Source organism: Polypterus senegalus, chromosome 3 (genome assembly GCF_016835505.1).
Source record: "Polypterus senegalus isolate Bchr_013 chromosome 3, ASM1683550v1, whole genome shotgun sequence".
Lineage (NCBI taxonomy): Eukaryota > Metazoa > Chordata > Cladistia > Polypteriformes > Polypteridae > Polypterus > Polypterus senegalus.
This window is the reverse complement of record NC_053156.1, coordinates 270,490,610-270,513,882: the sequence shown is the minus strand read 5'-3', so window position 1 is coordinate 270,513,882 and position 23,273 is coordinate 270,490,610. Positions and strand designations below refer to the sequence as shown.

Sequence of the window (23,273 nt, the reverse complement as noted above, 5' to 3'; positions counted from 1 at the left end):
ACATTAACTTCTAATTCTTAATTGTTCTGGTATAAGTCAGTGTGACTGCATTTTAAACAAATCGTTTTTCAAACCCAATAATTTGAATACAGGGAAGCAATATGGTCCATTGATACCTCATCCTTGGTTTGTTCCTCTCTTATGTTCACTGCTTCTGGGGTGAGCCCTGACCAAGATACTTCCCTATATTATTATAAATGGATTTGTAAAATAATACAAAATAATTGGGGTAAACTGTGTGGAAAGTGCAGAGCTGATTTTGTAATTGTTACCTTTGGAGGTTTTAGTGGGTCTCAGTACCTCTACTGAGATAACAACCATGAAAGCACAGTGACAAGGGGCCTGACAAGGACAATAAACGTGCTACATCATGAACTGGGATATGTGAAGATGTATTAAGTATCGGGGCTGGCTTGCACTCCATCCAAATATGAATTTTCTAGAACCAGATATTTCTGATTAATGCAGAGTCTTGTCTAACAATAGCTTGAGAAATGTTCATATTGAATGAAGGGTGTTGTGATCATTAAAATATGAACAGGTAGGACACTTCTGCCTGCGCTGCTAGAGCACATTAATGCACACACCCATGTTGACTAATATAAAGTGGAGAGTCAGAACTTCTTTATTCTGATGGAAGAGGTCCCAAACCATACCACATCATGATATGAATACTAAAAAAAGAGTAAGACTTTATAATACTGCAGATGAATCATCAAGACACGGTGGCTATGGCAGAGCACTAAAAGAGAGGCAAGCCAATCTTAATGTTCATCTAGTAGCTGGTGAGTGTTAACTGCTAAACATCTGGAACTGCTTGTAACTCTGTGTACACAACATTTGAAGAACGCCCACTGTATACATCACTTGCCATCACTGTGAAAGGAATTATAGAAAATGAATATTAATTAAACCATGGCGTCTACCATCATTCCATTTTCATTCTACACATAATGACTTGTAAACAAGTAAAACAAATCTGTTCATGTAAATGATAAATTTACAGGTTAAAAACCTTGCGCCGGTGCCGTATCTTCTTTTATGTGGTTCTTCATGAAACTGGATGAGGTATATCATGCATGTTGAACTGTGGACTGGCAGTCGGAGACCTGCACACATTCTTCATCTGTATCCAATATGCTTGTGCAACACCCGGCATTGCAGGGTAAACATGAAGCAATGTCGGCATCAGATGGCAGCAGAGGAGGGCTGCCGCCCAGACATGCTCTCAGTTTGTGCTCTCCACACTCATGAAGTGGTTTTATCTTTCTGGCGCCAGTGCTGCCCGTCACTAATAGGTGGAAAGGAAAGAAAAAGACACAAAACGAAAACATATCTAGCCACAGAAGCCATTTTGGTGGAGAAGCAGCTCAGGAGTTTTTTGTGCTACCATGGTGTGCTCTTTAATAAGGCTGCTTGTCTTGCGATCCCCACATGTAGTGGCGGAATTATCAGAGATACGAGATCTTGCAAGGCTGGACTTCAAGTCAGAATGTCACGGATAACTTCAGTACCAAAGTTTTTGAATTATGACGTTTCACCACTGACCACTCACCTTTCTTTAATGGCTGCCATTAATACATTATAGTAATCCTCTTACAAAGAATAACACCATGAATTAGGGCATAGAAGGAAGGAATGAGGGATGAGTACTAGGAGAACACAAAAAAGCTGTAATCCACCTCTTGTTCTGCCTATTTGGGTAAATCAGCTGCTGATGGGGTGTCAGTCCATTGCAGGGCACAGACGCTAACATGTCACTAAAGGTAAATTGAGCACAGTGCACAGCAGCCTTTCAAAACTCATTTTTATACAACTGCATTAGGGAAAAGAGTGAACGCATATGGGAGTGAGGACTTTGTTCAGCTATGGAAATTTAGGATTTGGAGATTTTTCTCATTAGGTTGTGTAGTCTCTCTATTGCCATCTCAGATGTTGTCACTGTCACCAAAGGATGTTCATCCATTTTATTAAAATCATTTCTGAACCCAAATTGTTTCTTGAGATACTTAACTAGATTTCAAGGGTCCATCAAACAAATTAGGGTGTTATGGATCCACGTGTGTTTATGTATTATTGTCATTTTTGAGTGATTATGTGTCATATTTGTATGTATTTTCTATTACATTAATTATGCACTGTCTCTTTAAATTTACTTTTGTTTCTTATTATTTTTGAATGGAGAGGTGGGCTATAAAATAAGTTGAGAAGGCTCAGGAGTTGGAGATCATTTGTTTTGATGTGGAGTTTAAGTACTGTATACTAAGTACTGTTTTTTGTGTGGAATTATTGTTTATTGTCATTTTCCGAGCTTCTAATTAAGGATTCTGTGCCCATATTTATCAAGCCACTCACAGTAAGAAAACGATCCTAACTGGCTAAAAAATCAGAGTGACACAGATTTGGTCTTACTCTTGGGAGCAGAAGTAATAGCATTGTATCAGTTTTTATAATTCTCCAGGATTTAGGAGAGTTTGTGAGCTGTCCTAACTTTTTAGGAGCTTCCACAAGATGGAGTTTCGGTAGACATCGGCACTGACATCCCAAGAAAGGAGGAATGTTTTGAAAATGCTGAACAATAATGAACTTGTAAACATCTGTCAGGGATAGAATAATATTCAGAGCAAATATTGTGCATCATATGATTGCTCCTTCCATGAGAAGAAGTCACGTGCCTTCAGGTGAAACAAAACTGTTGATAACATTACTTTTTTTGGATATAGGGAAAATGCAGCTTTGTAATCGCAGCGATGTGGGGATTTCTGAAATATTGCACCCAACTTTGAATGCCCTTGAAACACGTAAAGCAATACACAGATTTATGCATTTCCCTAAATGTTAAAGTAAGCTGCATTCATGTAAATCGCTGTTTTTTCTGGATGTGTTGGTGTGATTGACAGCACACACTTAAAGACCACTGCCCCAAGTGTGGAAGAGCACACAAATGTGAATCTCGATATCACAGTGTCAACACACAGGTGCTCATGGTTGCAAACTGTATTAGTCGTGATGTTGTTGTGGCAACAATTACATGCAGCTTAGCACAATATGTTGTCCTTTTATGTTTTCCTACTTCTTCTATTACTGCTTTAAACATTATCTCTCTATTATAAAAAAAAAAATCTTGAGAGCAAGATAAGGGAGACGAGACGTGATCTACCTGGAAGACACTTTAAAGTCACACAAGACAAGGCAGTGAGCCAAAACGACAGCCGCTGTACAAGCTTTGAAATGATTGACGCGCAGCGCAGCATGCAAATCATGCAGCATGGCACAAGCAGCCCCGGGGATTGTGGGGGATAACTTATTCAATACAGCCTTATTACTGGCAAATATCAAGAAATAAAAAATGAATAAATTGTATATCCGGTTAACCAAACCCGGGGGTTGGCGAGCGAAGTAAGCAGGGGGCAGAACCGCCTAGTTATTATCATTATTAGTATCATTGTGCTAAAGCCTTAGCATTAGTATCAGAAAACTTTAAAGGTTTCCAAGGGTTCCAAAATGCAAACATAACTGCAATTTTGTAGCTCGGGTGCCATACAATCGTGACATCATTCATTCTCAAATATGACGTCCTAACCCTCTCTAGGAGTTACTGAATGATGCTTTATAACTATTCTTCCTGTCCTACTCTGTGGTTGAACAAATCTTTATCGTAGTCACACTTTTACCATTGCAAAACTTTTTGTTGGGTTTTTATTATGACTTTTTCCGGAATCTTGGACAACTAAGACATGCATCACACTGACATTTATAGTTGCAAAGGGGATTGCATGCATCAACAATGTCTGGCTTTTATATGGCAGCAACAAGGCTAAAAGCTGAAAATAAATACATAAAAAAAATAAAATATACCATTGTGTTAAGGCATGAAATTATTTTTAAGATCTCAAAATTAAAAAGTAAGAAAACAAAACAGAGTTAAAAAAAAATTACGATTGCACAAAATCATGACATGTCTTTTGCATAGCCTGTTTTTGACTGCATTATTGCACGCTGTAGTAGGTTTAGTCTCATTTCAGATGTTATGATACCCAGAACGTAACACTTTACTTGTCGTATACCTGATTAACTGACCTTTATCATTCAAATGACAGATACCATACCTTAACTAACACCAAAAATGTTGTCTGATTATTTGAATTTATTCAGTGTAATTTGTAAGCTGCTTTGGATAATAATATCTGTTAACTAAATTAAACATAAAGGTCAGTGTGAGGTATGTTGTGAAACTAGCCACAACTTTAAATTTAAGTAGGGCCATCAGTTGTGAAAAGCCACAATTTAGAGACAACGCAAATCAGCTTAGATCTTAACTAAATAAAAGACTTGATGGACTTGATGGCCTCCTCTCCTTTGATAATTTTTTTCATCTTCCTCTATTCTACAAATGACTTTTTGTGTCTATTAGTCTCTTTCTGGTTTTACCCTTTGTGGGGTTGGAGTTGGCAGTCAAAGCAGCACTGAGCAGTGAATGACCTTTCACAGACTGGCAGTCCCAGCCAATTCTGAGTGCACTATCGCATCACGTGGGATTTGCGGTGGAGTTCACTGACCATATTGCCATGCTCCCCAAATCGTTCATATGTTGTCAGAGGTTGCGTTTGACATTACAGGTTCTTGGGGAGTAGTATTGAGCACAGCGTTTGAATGGATGCCCATCCGTCACAGGGCATACTCGCCTATTTAGAGTTACCGTGACCAATGAATCTACTAAACAAATCCATGGAACACTGGAAGAAACCAAGACAACCCATAGTACAAGAACGCTAATGAAAGTGTAAATGGAAAGGGATCTAAAACCTCATCATTGGACCTGTGTGGTAGCCACCCTTGCACATTCTTTCTCCACGCCAATGATCCCCATGATCCCCAAACAAATTGTTAAATTAAGGAAAATGATTTTTATTTGATTAGTTGGACTAAGGTTTGTAAAGTTAATTAAGAGAGGATTTCAGTAGCAGGTGATTTACTTGGGTCTTCTTTCATTCATCACCATTAGATGTGTTATCATCCATCCAACCATCCATTTTTAAACCTACTTGATCATGAGCAGAGTTGCAGGAACTACAGTCCTTTTTTATGTGCTCAGGAGTCTCAAAGCAAGTTAAGTTCAAGGCAGTTTCAAAAAATGCCCACTAGAGGGAGATATTACCATCAAACACTTGCTAGATATACAGTAATTAAAAACACAGGATCTTTATTAAATAAAAGATTTATTCTTAACAAACATTATCTATAATTACACGGAGCTCTGTGGTTGCCAGCAAATGCAATCTGAGGCAAACAAAGTCTCAATACAGTAATCCAATAGCAAAGTCAAAAACACAGCAATAAAGGGTCAAAATTCCAGAGATCACAAAAAGCACAGACATAATCACAAGAGGACTCACCACACCACAAGTGCATTCAGGTCAACCACAAGGAACTGTGGGTTGTCCCCATCTTTTTAGGGAAGTGCCTTGCAGTAATGGACAGGTGGTCCCTCCTCTTAGGGAGCCACCCACAAAACAAAAGGCACATAACACCACCATAAGGAATAATGCAAATAATTAAAAAGCAACATTAACACAAATCAAAGATTCAAAAAAGACCTAAAACAAGAATTTGAAACCTGCCTGAAATACAGCAGCCTTGGCAGCCTTGCATTCAGCACCATCTAAGAATGTGTCACCCCTGAAGATGCCAAGGCTGTCAAACTGATATGGCGATATGTGTTTCATTTGCCAGTGCTTGTGTCTTTCTCAGTATTAGTATCTGTAAGGCCTTGCCTGCATCCTGTACATCTTTTCCTGCTTGAAATGCTTGACCAGATTAGGTCCCCAACTACGCTGACTTTTGAGTTAACAAAACCGTATTAGAATTTAGCATTTGATATTCTTCATTTTATAGCTATGTTTGTGTAGCTTTGTGTTTCAGAGTTCTGGGTAGAGTTCAAATGCTCTCCCCATGGCTAGGTGAGTTTGCTTCAGAGATTCAGGTTTTCTGTCACAGCCCTGAAGATGTTCAAGTAGCTAAATTCGGATGTGGATTTGGACTGGTGTGTTTTCTAGGATTGCTTGGTTCTTGTCTACCACTCAGTGTTGCCAAATTAAACTATGTCCCCTTGCCACTGAAATAATCCTTATTTTATAAAGTATATTTCCATAACAAATGCCATTATAAGGTAATTTAAACACACTGCCTAGATGTTTATACCTCCATTTGAGGAGTGGAGTACCATGAAGCACCTCATTCACACTCAAAGGCAGGGACTCTCAGTCATTTTCCAACCTGCTATATCCTAACACAGGATCACGGGGGTCTGCTGGAGCCAATCCCAGCCAACACAGGGCACAAGGCAGGAACAAATCCTGGGCAGGGCGCCAGTCCACCACAGGGCACATGCACAGGACAATTTAGGATTGCCAATTCACCTAACCTGCATGTCTTTGGACTGTGGGAGGAAACCCATGCAGAACTGAGGAGAACATGCAAACTCCATGCAAGGAGGACCCGGGTCTCCTTACTGCAAGGCAGCAGCACTACCACTGCGCCACCATGCCGCCCTGAAGGTAGGGATTGAACGTTGTAATTTAAAAGCCATTTAAATACATTGCACTTTTATCCAATGTGATTCTGATTTTTTCAGAATACAGATTGATGGACAGTAACCAGGGAACCAGGATGATCTAACATACAGCTCTTAGACATTTTTATATAAATACTTGCCTTTGATTTCTTCATGTAGGAAGTACACAATAACTTGTGTGGAGGAAGTGAAACACAATTTAATGTTAAACTGAAGGAGCCATAAACCAAAAATATTTATTCTTGATCCCTTGTCTCTCCTGATGTCTCTGCACCTCTCATCCCAGGACTTGCTAATCTCATGTTGCCACCTAGTGGACTGGAGGATAGACTGATGCCAATCACTACCCCAAGGCTCCTATATTCTTATGCATAAAAATGTGCTGTGAAACATAAGGTGACTCACAGTATGACCAAAAATGAGTCACCAAAGTTTCCAGTACTCTGATTGTGCAAATTAGTGGATTACTGTATTATGCACGGTGGCGCAGTGGTAGCGCTGCTGCCTCGCAGCTAGGAGACCCGGGTTCGCTTCCCGGGTCCTCCCTGCGTGGAGTTTGCATGTTCTCCCCGTGTCTGCGTGGGTTTCCTCCGGGCGCTCCGGTTTCCTCCCACGGTCCAAAGACATGCAGGTTAGGCGGATTGGCGATTCTAAATTGGCCCTAGTGTGTGTGGGTGTGTTTGTGTGTGTCCTGCGGTGGGTTGGCACCCTGCCCAGGATTGGTTCCTGCCTTGTGCCCTGTGTTGGCTGGGATTGGCTCCAGCAGACCCCCGTGACCCTGTATTCGGGTTCAACGGGTTAGACAATGGATGGATGGATGTATTATGCACTTCTGATTTGTAAATCACGTTGGATGAATCAAAAAATAAATAAGGCAGTGCTACAGGGGTCTTGCAGTAGCTGTCAGTTTTTGTGTTGCTTAGTTGACTTCTGCTACATGAATGCCACTCATCAATCCACACATTTACCTGTCCACCGATTCAATTCAAGGTCACAAGAAACAAGTGCCTGTCTTGGAATCCTTAGGTCCAAAGAAAGAAACAATTCTGGACAGCATGCCAGTCCCTCACAGGGCACATTCACACACATCCCCACAAGGAAGGAGAAAAGCACAGTACCTAGAAAAAAACATGGAGGTAGAGGGGGAATGTGCTAGCTCCATGCAGGCAGTACCCAGGCCATAATAAAACCCATGACTGCGGAACTATGAAGTAGCCACCTTGTGCAACCTTGCCATCCGGATACGTAAAGTGGCAGATGTAAATGGTACCAAGGCAACAAGGAGGTAATAAGTAGGAAAACATGATTAGTGCAACGAAATTTTAGAATCTGAGGATGGCATTGTGTGAACAAGGCAGAGAGTGAGGCGCATTCAATGGGTGGATGACTCAGACTGAGCACCCCCAAAGTGGCCAGCTAAGTCTTCAGGTCCACAAGGTGCAAGAAGTACAAGTGGATTGAGCTGCAAATCTCTGCCACATACAATGGACTCAGCACAATGGGGTCTATCAGTTTCAAATCTCATAACTCACAACTTTGGCCAAACCCAAACAGTATATTCAGGATACAGAAATGCATGCTGGGTAGCTGATAAGCAGGTCACAAGACAAGGAACTCAATGTGAATTATTTTACATAAGAGTAATCAAGCATTCAAATTCAAGATCAGAAGAATTAAACCAGAAAAGCCGACCATCAGGAATGGGACTGCGCGTGTTTGTTCAGATGGAACTGATTTTGTAAATGGGGAAAAGCAACAACAGATTGTGTCAAACACAGTGAAATGAAGAGAGTCCGTCCCCATTCCTAAATTAAGTATGTCATATAAGAAAACTCCAGATAGAAACAAAGCTACACTTCCTGTCAATGAACAATGGTTTTGAGTTACTCCATTAGCAGGACTGTTGCTTTTACTTTTTTGTTGCATCTTAATTTAAAAAGTGGAAAATGTTTGATGGAAATGAGGTGGCAGTGAACTACTGTGGATTAAGAAAGTATTCCAACCGCTTCACTTTCTGCACACTTTATTGTGTTGAAGGTTTAATTATAAAAAGATAAATTTGCCATTTTTGCCCATCAATCAACACTCAATGACTCATAATGACAAAATGAAAACCTGCTTTCAGAAAGGTTTGGAAATTTATTAAAAATCAAAAACTGAAATCTGTCATTCCTAGACGTATTCAGACCCTTTGCTGTGACGTTACAAATTGTGCTCAGATGCATCCTATTTGGTTTAACTCTTCTTGTGATGTTTCGAGAACTTGGTTGGGGTCCACCTGTGGCAAATTAAATTGTCAGGACATCATTCGGGCACGTCAGCACAAAAACCAACCATTAAGTCCAAGGAACTCTCTGCAGACTTCCATGAAGAGTAAGCAGTGGCAGTGAGACATAGATCAGGGCAAGGGGATAAAACCATTTCTAAAGCTTTCAGTGTACCCAGGAGCACAGTGTGAAATGGAAGAAGTTTGGACCACCAGAGCTCTTCATAGAGTTGGCCATGTGACAGACGGGTATTAGCATGAGTGAAAGGGAAGGTCTAAAGGACGGTAGTGAGACCAGCTATGTTATATGGGTTGGAGACGGTGGCACTGACCAGAAAGCAGGAGACAGAGCTGGAGGTGGCAGAGTTAAAGATGCTAAGATTTGCATTGAGTGTGATGAAGATGGATAGGATTAGAAATGAGGACATTAGAGGGTCAGCTCAGGTTGGACGGTTGGGAGACAAAGTCAGAGAGGCGAGATTGCGTTGGTTTGGTCATGTGCAGAGGAAGAGATGTTGGGTATATTGGGAGAAGGATGTTAAGGATGGAGCTGCCAGGGAAGAGGAGAAGAGGAAGGCCTAAGAGAAGGTTTATGGATGTGGTGAGAGAGGACATGCAGGTGATGGGTGTAACAGAACAAGATGCAGAGGACAGAAAGATATGGAAGAAGATGATCTGCTGTGACAACCCCTAACGGGAACAGCCGAAAGAAGAGGAAGAAGTCGGGATACAGTATCAGAGAAGGTTGCTGGGGTCCCACCCATGGTGTTTCCTGTATGGAATCTGCATGTCTTCTGCTAGTGTGTAGCTGTAGGTGTATGTAGAAAAACTCCGGGCTGGATCCTACCTTGCACTTTTTGTGGTAAAGCAGGTTCAAGAAGATGGCAGGTTTGGTCCTCCTGGTTATAGAAGGGTCACAGTGTAAGACAATGCATGTAAAATTTGGAAATATACAATGAAACACTTTGCACTTTCAGGATGTAGATTTGACAAAGAAGCAAAACCCCAATGTCTGGAGGACAAAGCTGGCCCACCGTCCAACTCCTGCAAAAAATTCTTACTGGTTTATGGCAGGAGACTAACGCCGCATTATTGTTCTTGTGAATTCAGCCACTTGTGGAAGCTGCCTAGGCGGTGGGCATAAATACCACCTAGGGTGTAAGAGAAATCTGGCAACAGCTCAGGCCAGAATTAAAAATATAAATAGTGCAGACTTGTTGTCTCAGGGTGCTTAAGCAGCTAATTGTAGTGTAGTTTTGTCTCATGGACGAGAGAGGAGGGAGTTACTGATTAACAGGTGGTTTATTTTATTTTTTTTATTTTATTATGCAATATGTGCCAGCCTCACATTTCTCAAGTTAAGCACACCCGCAAGCTATACAACTAGTCAGAATTTCACTTCTCTTTTGACAGAAACAAGAAATGAAAGCCACAGATCTGCAGAGGCAGAGATTACAGTATTTATAAAAGTGTGCAAAAATACTCAGTATTATTTATTTTGAGAATATCTGCTCAGAAATTGGGAAAAATATGTCTGCTTTAATAAGCTCCCTGAGCTCTTTAAAGAAAGTAAAAATTTCATGGAACAGGAAACAAATTAAAAAAAAAAATCAAAGCAAACAAGATTTTTGTGTTTTTTCCAGATTGTTAAAGAGCATTCGCCACATGCAACCGGCCCTTTGCATTAATTGCTGGAATTCAGACAGGGCAGTTCAAACCAACGTGAAGCGAAAGCGATTCTTCTGTGAATAAAATGTAAAAAAAAAAAAAAGTGAAATCAAACGACTATGTCACCGAGTCAGCCAACCTTAACCAGCAGCCTGCGCAACAAAAATGTCTCGCATTTAAAGGAAGGAAAAGTTCCTCGCTCCCATTTTAAAGCTACGTGTCAGCTCGATCGCTGTTTCTCATTAAAACAGAAATGTATCTACAGGCCTGCCGCACTTGCTAATTTAAATATCACCTCGCTTCAGACAACTGTAACATATTCTCTTAACATCTCTTGTCGGCAGAGGAGAGCCTCCAACAAGGAGCCAGAGAACGGGAGCCGACATTAAAATACAAATGTCCACAGAGTGGGCTTCTGGCATGACAAGCAAATTGGGGGGTTGGGGAACTCTCATCCGCCACATTTGAGGCCCTCACAAAATTTAATGTAATGGAGCCTGGCGTATGCCTTAACCTTGTTTTGGACAATTCCAGTCTGCCTTCAATAATGCAAAAATTCCATTCATCTTCTTACTCAAAAACTGCTTTTCCGTTACGGGGTCACAGGACAGCATCATGCACTAGACAGGAACTACCCCACTCCCTGTGCTCGAGCACAACCACCCTGGGTCACCGAACTGCTTGAGATTAGGAGATGTGGGAGAGAACGTGTGGAGACCCTTAGAGGAAAGCCTGCGGACATGGACTAACTGTACAGGATTTGAATCCAGGTCTCTGGAGGTGCCAGGCAGCAGTACTAATCAGTGTGCCACACAAGTCCACTGAAACAGAATTTTAATGAGAAAAAGAATCATTTTAATAATAATAATTTCACTGACCAAAGCTTCAAGTAGAAATAAGCAGCATAGTATTATGAGCACTAAAAAGCACCAAAGCTTATAAACTTAGGTTTAGGTTAGTTTAGATAAACTGTATTAATCCCAAGGGGAAATTCAGATGCAAACAGCAGCAGAAACATATATAACAAGGTTACAGACTCACAGGGCAAATAATACAGCCAATCAATCAATAAGTAAAGAAAGAAAAACAAACTTAATGAGTACATCAGGTGTAAGCATTGAATTGCCTGATAGCACTGGACAGAAAAGACCCCCAGAAGTGCTTCTAAGCACACTGTGTTTAGAGCTTAAAGTTCTCCAGGACAGCACCTCCTGCAGTGGACGGAGGTGATTTTTCATGATGGTATCCAATTTTGCCACCATCTTCTTTTCCACAACAGCTTGCAGTGAGCACATGGTTCAACCTGTGATGGAGCAGACTTTCCTGCTAAACTTGTTCAGGCATTGTGCATCTTCTGACCTCAAGTTGCATCCCTGGCTGCTATGCACTTTCCAGACCATTTCCAACAGCTTGCTGAATACATCAAATGACCCAAGTGTCCCTGTGAAGTCTAGTCTCCTCTCGCCCTTCTTGTACAGCTCCGTTGTCAAGCTAGTCCAGTTTGTAGTTTATGTGAACCCCCAGGTCCTTGTAGCTGTGCACCACTTCCACGTCCTCTTCCTGAATGGTGACTGGTTTCAGAGGCTTCATGGCATGCCAGAAGTCCACACCAATTCTTTTGTCCTGCTGATGTTTAGTTGTGGGTTGTTCTCACTGTACCACACAACAAAGTTCTCCACAACATTTTTGTCCTCTGAATCATTTCCATTAGTAAAGCAGCCTATAATGGATGAGTCATCTGAAAGTCTCTGTAGATGTCAAACAAAGGAAAAAATATTTAGAATTTAGAAAATCATGATCAAAAAGCTCTTGAGAAAGCCCTTAAGAGTCCATTAAATTAACTGATTAAGCTAATAAATAAGTGACTTACGTATTACAGGTTAATTGATTACTTTTTTTAATAATAGAGGGTTTCACCCCCTGCTGGCTTCGCTCGCCAACCCCATCCTCCCCTAGGCCAGAGCTACGGGCCGTTGTGAAGAGGGAGGCTGAACGCACTCCAAGGAGATGTGACCTCCCCTCCGAAACCCCTCTTAAACGGCGATACAATGCAAAACAAATAACACTTGTTTTTTTACCTCCTCCTGCCGTGCCACGTGATGTGCATTCCATGCGGCACGACAATCGTTTAAAAGCCTGTACAGCACCTTCTTGTCCTCCAGACATACTCAAACACCATGCGATCTCGTTTCGCCGTTCTGTTAAGTCACCGAGTAATATTTTCCATTTGTTTACGGTAATGTGATCTTTATTCTCATTTTCTTGAGACTTTTGAATTTTCCTACTTCCATTATCTCTAACCTGCTCTGCATGTGTATCACGGGACTTGCTTCCAAAGGTTGTAAGTATTATGTGCCTTGTCCATCTCACGGGACGTGAAAGTGTCTCTCTTCAAAAGATCTCTCGTCGCAAAAAATTTTTTTATAATAGAGAGATTTATCTAATAGAAGTAATTTCAATATAACATTGTAATCTTATATCAATATAAATATTATTAATATTTATCTAATCTATAACTGGAGTATGATTGCGTCTGGAGTACAGTGTGCAGTTCTGATCACCCCAGTACAAGAAAAACATAGCAGAACTTGAAGTTGTGCAGAGGAGAGTGACCAAGTGCATCATGGGACATGACAGGACATGACAGGCTGAGAGAATTAAACCTGTTGGGTCTTGAGCATGAGGGGACTGCATGAGGACCTAATCCAGGTATTTAAAATCCTCTAAGGCATTAATAAAGTACTGTAGATCCAATAACATTTGTTCTGCTTAAGGGTGAATCACAAACTTGAGGACATCAGGGGGAAATTGAGTCGACATGCGTTTAGAACTTTATTGTGGGACTCAGGAACAAACTACCGAGACATGTAGTTAAAGCAGAAACTTTGACAACCTTTAGGAAGAATCTGAATTAGATACTTGAACAGCTTAGCTATTAGCTAAACAGATGGGCTTGATGGACTGAATGGTCTCCTCTCGCTCCTATATTCTAATTGAAGCATTGTCAGGTTAAAGAACTAAGGTAAAGATTCTTGTGTTGCACAGCCTAGATTTTAACTAGTGGACCTCAGTGTGTAAAATATCCTGTTCTGTTCAAACCTACAGCTGCAATACATGCATTTACATATACTGTAGTCAATGCAGAAAGTATTGAGAAAATATTCTTTTCACTTTCTGCACACTTTATTGTGTTTTGTCAGTTTCATTTTGAACTAGCAGGTGCTAGCTGTCTAATATGGATTGAAATCCAAGTCATCAACGTAGACCTCAGTGTTAATGTTTGGAGTGTAGTGTGTCTGTCTGGTTACTAGAACAGGATGGAAAAAAGCAATGCTAATGTTTGATAGCAGAGATGTACCAACTGGATGGACACACAGACACTTGTCCTTTTATTAAGGTGGATGGATAAATTTGACATTTTTGCACATCAATCTACACTCAATAACCCATAATGATAAAGTGAAAACAGGTTTTTAAAAAGGTTTCCAAATTTATTAAAAAATCAAAGCTGTAATCTGTCATTCATATTCAAGTATTCAGACCCTTAATTCAGTACTTGGGAGCAATTAATGTTTTAAGTCTTCTTACGTAAGTCTCTACAAGCTTTGCACAACATTCCTCCTGGCAGATGCTTTCAAGATCTGTTAACTTGGATGGGATGTCTCTCCACAGATCTTCTTTGAAGTTTAAGTCGGCACTTTGGCTGGGCCACTCAAGAACAGTCACAGACTTGTCTTAAAGTTCCCCCAGCATTGTTTTGGCTGTATGCTTCAGGTCATTGTCATGCTGAAAGGTGAACCACTACCACAGTCTGAGTTTGTACACAGCTGTTTTTCAAGGACCATTCTGTATTTGGCTGCATTCATCTTTCCTTCAATTCTGATTTGTCTGCCTGTTCCTGCCACGGAGAAACCCCCCCATAGCATGATTCTGCCATCACAATGCTTCACTGTAGGGATGGTATTGGGCAGGTGATGAGCAGTGCCTTATTTCCAGCAGCTCTGCTCAAGGAGGTCAATTTTTGTCTCATCATCTTTATTATCGTACTCTTAGAGTCCAAATGTCTTGGCTGTCATATTGCCTTTTAGTGAAGAGTGGCTTTGGTCTAACCACACCTGATTGAGGAAGTGCAGCTGAGATGTTTGTCCTTCCCATAGCTTCTCATATGTCAGCAGAAGACTTCTGAAACCTCTTAGGGTTATACATCACACTCAGAATGCGTATGTGCACCCATCATGGCTGCCGTGCGTTCCCAGCGTTCTTTTAATGCATCCTTTGAGCAGGTCCTCAGAAATTAACGCGACACATGCATGAGTTGCAGTCCGAGCACAAAAGTCGGGGGTGCAGTGTGATAAAAGTTGGAATGTGACGTCAGAGTCTCTGTTTACTATCTACATGTGACAGAAAGTCGCTTTGAGGATCCTCCTCCAGGATCTTTGTGCCTGCTTCGATGTTTGATGAATGGTTCGATGTGGTGAAGCAAAATGCCAACATACAAATGCATTCGTGGTGCTTTTATATTCAATATTCCCCAATGTAATGACACGATACATTTTAAAAGTCTCACATACCATCTTCTGTGCTGTCTTTTTTTTTTTGCATCTTCACAACAGCAACAGAATGTACAACAACGCTGTATTTGAGCCACAGAGAAAAAAATTAAGGGCACAATGAAAAGGTGTATTTTGTGATTAAAGTGGAAATTTCAGCTTTGATCTCGAAATGTCCACTTTAATCTTGCAGTTTACTTTATTATTAAAGTAGACCGTCGTAAACTTCATCTTAAAACTGACCCAGTTATTAATCGCTATGTGCTGCTTTGGCAGCAGCAGAAAGCAGCGATAGATCACAGCACAGAACACATTAAATGTATGATATTCCAACTCTCTGCACATTTAGAATCCTTACATTTATACTTGATATCACTTTCATGATGAAATGCATTAAAGTATGTATGTTACATTTTACACATAAATTGCTAATTTCACTTAAATAATGAATACTGTTAATAATTACACATGTGGGGGTGGCACGGTGGCAGAGCGTTAGCACTGCTGTCTCGAAGGGAGTCACGTCCATGGTGTTCCCTGCCTGGAGTTTGCCTGTTTTCCTGGTAGGTCTCCATAATGTGCTCCGGTTTCCTTCCAAAGATATGCAAATTTGGGGATTCAGTGATGGTAAAATGACGCCCGTGAATGTGAGTGCTTGTATTCACCTTGCGATGAGCTGATACCCGATCCAGGGATTGTTTCTGCCTTCTGCCCAATGCTAGCTGGAATGGGTGCATCCCTGGATTGATGAATTTAATCATTAAACATCCATCCTTTTCAGAAATATTGTGGCAAGGTGTCCTCAAATGTAATGGATGTTTCAGACAATTCACAACACAGCAAAGCCAAATATTTTTTCACCATGATGATATCTTGCACTGCCACTTGGTGGAATCTTCCAGATTTATGTAAAGTACACACGCAAGTATAAACAGTACAACGCTTGCATAGCAGTAGCATCTGCTGGAGCACACGTCACATCGCGTGAACTATAAACCTGGCCTTAGAGTGACCATTGGGTTCTTGATCACCTCCCTGATTAAGGCCTTTCTTGCCAGGTTACTTAGTTTGTCTGGTCTGCCAGCTCAAGGAAGATTCTTGGTTGTCCCAGACTTCTTCCATTTCAAAATTCTAGATGTCACTGTGCTCCTGGGAGCACTTAAAGCTTTAGGAATGGTTTTATACCCTTGCTCAGATCTATGCCTCACTACAGAGAGTTCCTTGGACTTCATGGTTTAGTTTCTGTCCCGACATGCAGTGTGAATTGTGGGACCTTCTATACACAGGTGTGTGCCTTTCTGAATGATGTCCAATCCATTCAGTTTGCCACAGGTGGACTCCAGTCAAGTTCTTGACACATCTCAAGGAGAATTAGAACCAACAGGATGCACATGACCACAATTTGGAGTGCCACAGCAAAGAGTCTGAAACTTGTTTAAATGAGAGACTTCAGCTTTTAATATTTAATAAGTTCACAAACATTTCTGAAAACATGTTTTCACTTTGTCATTATGGAATATTGAATATAGATTGATGGGTAAAACATTCAAATGTATCTATTGACAATGACGATAAAGTGTGCAGCAAGTGAAGGGCTCTGAATACTTTCTGAATCCACTGGATGTTTGTAAGAGGAGCTGTAATATGTTAAGTGGCCTAGTCGTGGCTCCACAAGGTTTCAATGGTAACTATTAAACCAGCATCCTTGTGCTATACAGTCCAGTAATTTAACCACTAGTCCACATGTCTCAAGAAATTATTTTATTTCATATATCACCTTTCTAGAATAGGGGTGGCATGGTGGCACAGTGGTAGCGCTGCTGCCCCAGAGTATGGAGACCTGGGTTCTCTTCCTGCGTGGAGTTTGCATGTTCTCCCTGGGTCTGTGTGGGTTTCCTCCAAGTGCTCTGGTTTCCTCCAATAGTCCAAAGACATGCAGGTGCATTGGCGATCCTACATTGTCCCTAGTGTGGGTGTGTGTGTGTGCCCTGTGGTGGGCTGGCGCCCTGCCTGGGGATTTGTTCCTGCCTTGTGCCCTGTGTTGGATGGGATTAGCTCTGGCAGACCCCCGGGACCCTGTGTTATGATATAGCGGGTTGGAGAATGAATGAATGACCTTTCTAGAATGGGCTACACAGTAGAAGCTGACAGCCAGTTATTGACCAAGTGTGTTTGTGTGAATTTTTCTTTGGGTTCTCCTGTCTCATTCCATACCCAAACAGACATGCTGGTTAGGTTAATTGACGCTGTGTTTGTGTGTGAGTGTGTGTGGGTGTGTGTGGGCCCTGTGATACTCAACCGCCTTGCCCATCAGTACAACAATACAATGTTGACTACCAGTCCACCAGACAAGGTTACAAAAAACGTATCCACATTTGTACAACTGAAGGCAGGCTAAGTGACTTGCAAGGTCATATAGTCTGAAACTACTTAGGAGGCCACAGTGCACACATGGAGCAAATTATTAGGACAACCATATTAAATTTGGGTATTGCCTCCTTCTGCACTCAAAATAGCCTCACTTCTTCAAAACACTCCTTTGAAATCCTGATCCATCTTGACATGTTTGCTTCACACACTTTCTACAGATTTGTCATCTGCATATTCATGCTGTGAATCTCCCGTTGTACCACATCCCAAAGATCCCAAAGATGTTCTATTGGATTCAGATCTGGTGACTGAAGGCCACTGAACTCATTGTCATGTTCTTGAAAGCAGTTTGAGATGACTTTCGCTTTGTGACATAGTGTATTATAATGCTAGAAGTAGCCATTAGAAGATGAGTAAATTGTAGTCATGAAGGGATACATGTGGTCAGCAACAACACTCAAAAAGCATTTGAGTGGTGATTGCTTGATTTAACTGGCTAAGTGTGTGAAGAAAGCATTCCCCATACCCTTACACCACCACCACCACCACCAGCAGCCTGCAGTGCTGATACAAGACGAGTGCATAGATTCATTCTGTTGGTGCCAGCCCATCTGTGTGTCTCAGCAGAAATCAAGATACATCTGACCAGACTACATTTTTCCAGTACAGATTTGGTGAGCCTGTGCTCACTACAGCCTGAGCTTTCTGTTCTTGGATGACAGGAGTGGAACCTGATGTGGTCCACTGTTGTTGTAGCCCATCTGCCCTCAGGTTCTAATATGTTGTGCATTCTGAGATGTTTTTCTGCTCACCACAGTTGTGCAAAGTGGAGATCTGAGTTGCTGTATCCTTTCTGCCAGCTCAAAACAGTCTGGGCATTCTCTTCTGATCTCTCTCATCAGCAAGGTGTTTCTCTCTGCAGAACTGCCACTCACTGGATGCACCACTCTTAGTAAACTCCACAGGGTGTTTTCCGTGAAAATCTCATGAGATCAGCAGTTACACAATTACTCCAACAAGCCCATCTGGCACCTATGATCATGCTACGGCTGAAATCGCTTTTCTTTCCCCAATTCTGTTGTCTGTTGTAAACATTAACTGAAGCTCTTCACCTGCAATTACATGAGTTTATTCATTGTGCTGCTGCCATTTGATTGGCTGATTAGATCTTTGCATGGATAAGCAGGTGTACAGGGCATTCCTTGTAATTTGCTCAGTGAGTGTAGATGGGCAAATTGACAGAAGACGGAAACTGGAGAAAGAATCAGATGACCTGGTCAGCCAGCCCTTTTGAGCTGTGATGGACACATCGTGGTGAAGTTTTCATTTCTACTTCTGCTTTCATGTAACTGAACCTGAGGCCTGACAGGAGGTTTTGACACACAAACCTGCAAATGACTTGCTTAGTGAGGGCTTTACACCCGTGAGATGAGAGAGGTAGCACTGTGGGGTAAACAGGAGGGTGAAGTTACGCACTCACTGGCATTTAGCTGCCTGACCTGTGTGTAGGTAAGGTTGGGGGGCAGTCTGGGGTTTGCTCTGGTCATTCCCTCTCTTTGTCACCCTCTAACTTTTCTCTCACTCCCTTCAATCTTCCCTCTTTTTCTCTCTCTTTCCTCAGTCACCCTTCCCCCCTCCTCCTCCTCCTCCCTCCACCCCTTGGTTTTTTGATTTGAACTCTCGCCATCGCACACTAAATTCATAACACCGGGAGATGTTTAAGCAAATACCATCTTTTCTCATTTTTCAACCCGGCGCTCAAACAAAACAAACCCTGTTGGCTGCAGCAGGAAATGAATATTTAGGTTAACGAGGTCCCTCTCTCTGAACGCTCCCTTATGGTGCAGAAAACTGGATTTCCTCTGTTGGCCTTTGCCTTCATGGGAGGCGCTTCTTGGCTCCTTTTCCTAGGTAAACAAACAGTCGCACAGGTCTGAACTTGGCGCTGAAATGTAATGTTTCTTAGAGCCATTCACTTGTAGGCAGCAGAAAAGAAGGAATAGGAGTCAAGTCAAAGCCCATCAGCAGTGCAGAGGGTATGGGCAGGCTGCCCAGCTTGCTCTTTGAAGCTCCTTGAGGAGTCGTGTGTCCAAGGTCATGGCTCCACTTGCTGTGGCTTTGACTCTCGTAGCAGTAGGGTAGAAGGCTCATGACAGAAGAAGCTGCAGGCAGTATGAGTATCTGGATGAAAACCAGAGGCCATTACTGGGCATCTTGCAGTAGCAAGCAACTGGCCAAAGCTAGCAGGAGGGTGTAAAGTAGACCTCTCCCTGTTGCTGCTCAGTCTCAAAAAAATATCTAACTGCCAAAAATTGGAAATCAATCAAGCTTCATTTTATACGACTCCTTTGGTGGTGAGCACTTCATCAAAGCTCTTTATTGTTATTGGCAATGCAACCCAAACAACAGTTGCTGTTGGAGCCTCAAACCTCATGTCTCATGTTCAATGGTGGGTGTGCCCCTACCGAAGAATGCCTGCTTTTCCTTGTATTTCCATCGCCTGACACTAGGGGCTCAAAAGATGTATGTGAATTGTAAGTAAATGCATGTTATTTACTGGGATTATAAACCTTTGTCTTTTAGAGAAAATGACACGGTCCCGTTGGTGCCAATCAAGTGCTTGACCATTTAGAAGGTGCAATACACCCAAGATGTGTCTTCCAGTGTTCACCTTTGGTGTCAGTTGGTGTCACAGTGAAAGATACACACAGAGCACTTGAGACATTGTTCATTAGGTGACAGATATGTTCTCAAGTAGCACAGGCCTTGCCCATTCAATTCGGGGGGCTCTCCACAATTTGAATGTGGAAAGCCAGTCTAATCCAGCTGAACTAAAGGAGAACTTCATTGGCTCAAGTGACTAATCAGGCATTTCTTCTTTACTGTGGGCTCATTCTGTTTGAGTCCCCATTATACCACAATCAAATGGGGACATTAAGAAGAACTCACCCTACACAGTAGCACTATAATGGGCAGGGAGACCAGGAGGAGCCTGCCCTATCAAAATTCAATTAAGGTTGGTTTAAATGTGACTGGAATCTGGCACGTGACCCTCCTTAGCCCACCAACTAATTAGAGCCCTTTAAAACTTTCATGGCAGTAAGTCCCAGTCTTTGGCTTAGGGACAAGAGAAGAGTCGCAGCTAAGTTTTAGGCTTATGGATTGAGAGGATGCTCATTCAATCCAATTGTTTATTTTTATTTAGCACTCTCCATTGAGTGCAAGCCCTGAGCACTGTAACAAGTTAAGGGGGAAAGCAGGAACAGGAGACTAATGGGAGCTACTGGGACAAGTCAGGAACAAACCCACACTCTGGGTGCCATGTCCGTGAATAGCATCATATACAGTATATAATCTGTTTATAAAATGGCAAGGGTTGTCCTTCTATGAACCAAAAACTGGCAATCCACTGGGCCTTGACCTTCGATCTTAGTCTTAATCGAGAGTTTATGATGTGATATGGGTAAAGTAACCCCAGAATTCCTCACCCATATGATTGGTCTTCAGGTCCTTATCATGGCAAGTGGAGGAGTAGGCATGAAAAGAAACAGACAAGAAAACAACAGGGTGCTGACGGTGAAGCACATTGCACAGGTTGACTAGTCTTTTTTGGTGCAAACATACACATCCACTGCAAGATACTCAATGCAGGTGTAATTCTAACCAGGAAAATGACCAGTACTGAAAGAGAATCACTTTGTACAGGCCAACTGAACTGAAAGTTATACACTCTGATCACAAAACAAAGCCTGAGGTTAACCATACAACACAAGCATTATAAGCACAATTCATTCACTCCTAGCACAACAGGTGGTGACACACAACTAAAGAACTTGAGGTGCGGGCTTCCTCCTCACATTATATGTAGAAATGAATGGCTGCACCAGCATCCAACATGTTAAAAAAAAAGTGCCATGTGCATCAGGAAAATATTCACAGTGAAGGACATTGCAACATACCCTAATGGAGTAACCAGAGGTGCTGCATTTCATCAGACGCGCTTCCTTGAGGACCGTAGGTTCAAGTGTTTCTAGTATGTAATACCTTTGACTCATGGTGGATCAATACACACCTAACAAAAGATACATCCAAACAATACAAAGAACCACAAAATACCAAGGTGACTGCTTCACGTCTCAAGGAAATTGTGTTCAAATTACAAGATCTAGAGAGGTCTGTGTAGAGCTTGCAGATTCTCTCTGTGTCTCTGTGGAGATTTTCACTGGGAACTTCTGGTTTCCTTTTATTTCATGAAGAGTACAGTCATAAATTGCTCCTCTATAGGTGTGTCTTATGATCAGCTGGTGTCCTGCCCAGGGTTGCATCCTGCCTTGGGCCCATTGTTTCTGAGTTAGGCTCTGGCCAACACATTCCTGAATTGCAAAAAGAAGCTACAGATAATGAAATTGATAAAAAGACAAAATACATTTTACATGAAATTTCTGCTCTGCTAGATCCACCCCAGTCAACTGTTAGGCTATTGTTTCGAAGTGGAAGCATCAAGGAGCAACAACAGCTCAGCTATGAAATGGTAGACCAAGGAAACTCAAAGAGCAGAGCTGGCAAGAGATTGAAGTGCATGAAGGTCATCAATCTTCTGTTGCATGGCTCACCACAGATGTCCAAAATGCCTCTGGAAGCAACATCAGCACAAGAACTGTATTTCAGGAGCTTCATGAAATGGACTTCCATGACCAAGTTCAGATCATTATGCACAATACCAGGCATTGACTGGAATTGTATAAAGCACACCACCATTGGACTCTAGAGCAGTGGAAACATGTTCTGTGGTGTGATGAATCATGCTTTACTATCTGGCAGTCTGATGGGTTTGGTTGATACCAGGAGAATACTACCTTCCAGACTGCATAGTGCCTACTGTAAAGTTTGGTGCAGGAAGGATAATGGTAGGGTTTCTACAAGGCCCTTTGGTTCCAGTGATGTGTACTGTTAATGCCACAGCATACAAAAGACAATTGTGCATTTCCAACTTTGTGACAACAGTTTGAGAAGGCCCTTTTTTGTTCCAGTATAACTATGCCCATTTGCACAAAGCCAGGTCCATAAAGACATGGAGGATTGCAAGTAATCTGCACAGAACCCCGACTTCAACCCTACTGAACATCATTGGGTTGAACTAGAACTTGGATTGTGAGCCAGGTCCTCTCATCCAAAATCAGCACCTGATCTCACAAATGCTCTGTTGTCTAAAGGGACACAGATTCCCACAGACACACTCCAGAATCTTGTGGAAAGCCACCCCAGAAGAGTGGAGGATGTTATAGGTCACCAACAATATTAATGCCCATGGTTTTGGAATGGAAAGTCCAACAAGCTCATATAGAGTAGAGTATATAGTCAGGTGACACCAAACTTTTGGCAAGGTATATTACAAGAACATCATAGGAAAATATTACAGTAAGAGACATAAAAAATATTGAACACCTAAAATATTCATACCAGACGGAATACAAAAGAATGTCTAAAAGCTTCAGAAGGTGTTCTTACCCAGCAGCTAAACTTATGTCTCTGGCAGCAACATTACCCAACATCCCAGCCAAGTAGGCTTTCATGTTTTACAGGGCATCCTCAAACCACTTACACAGTCATTTGACACTGGAGTGCAACAGGGCTACGTGACTGGGCAATTTAACCTTAAACCTTGTGACTTAAACCCCAGTTCCATGAGACCACACTGCCTTGCCAATTCACTCCAAGTGTTGCCTTTTTTTTAGAGTTGCACTTCTGTCCCGTCAGCCATATTTCAACATACTTTGTCTTGTCCGGATGTGGAAAAAAAAGAGAGAGAGTCTCTAAAGGCATAAACTGAAGAGCTGGCGCCTTG

General features: G+C 41.8%; 1 long non-coding RNA gene across 1 annotated transcript in view; it reads right to left on the bottom strand.

Moving 5' to 3' along the window:
• Positions 1-11,385: 11,385 nt before the first annotated feature.
• LOC120526904 overlaps positions 11,386-23,273 on the bottom strand; it is a 94,215-nt gene continuing 82,327 nt past the window's right edge. The window contains exon 3 of the long non-coding RNA XR_005633229.1: positions 11,386-12,256. This is a non-coding gene — a long non-coding RNA (uncharacterized LOC120526904). The remainder of the gene's footprint in view (positions 12,257-23,273) is intronic.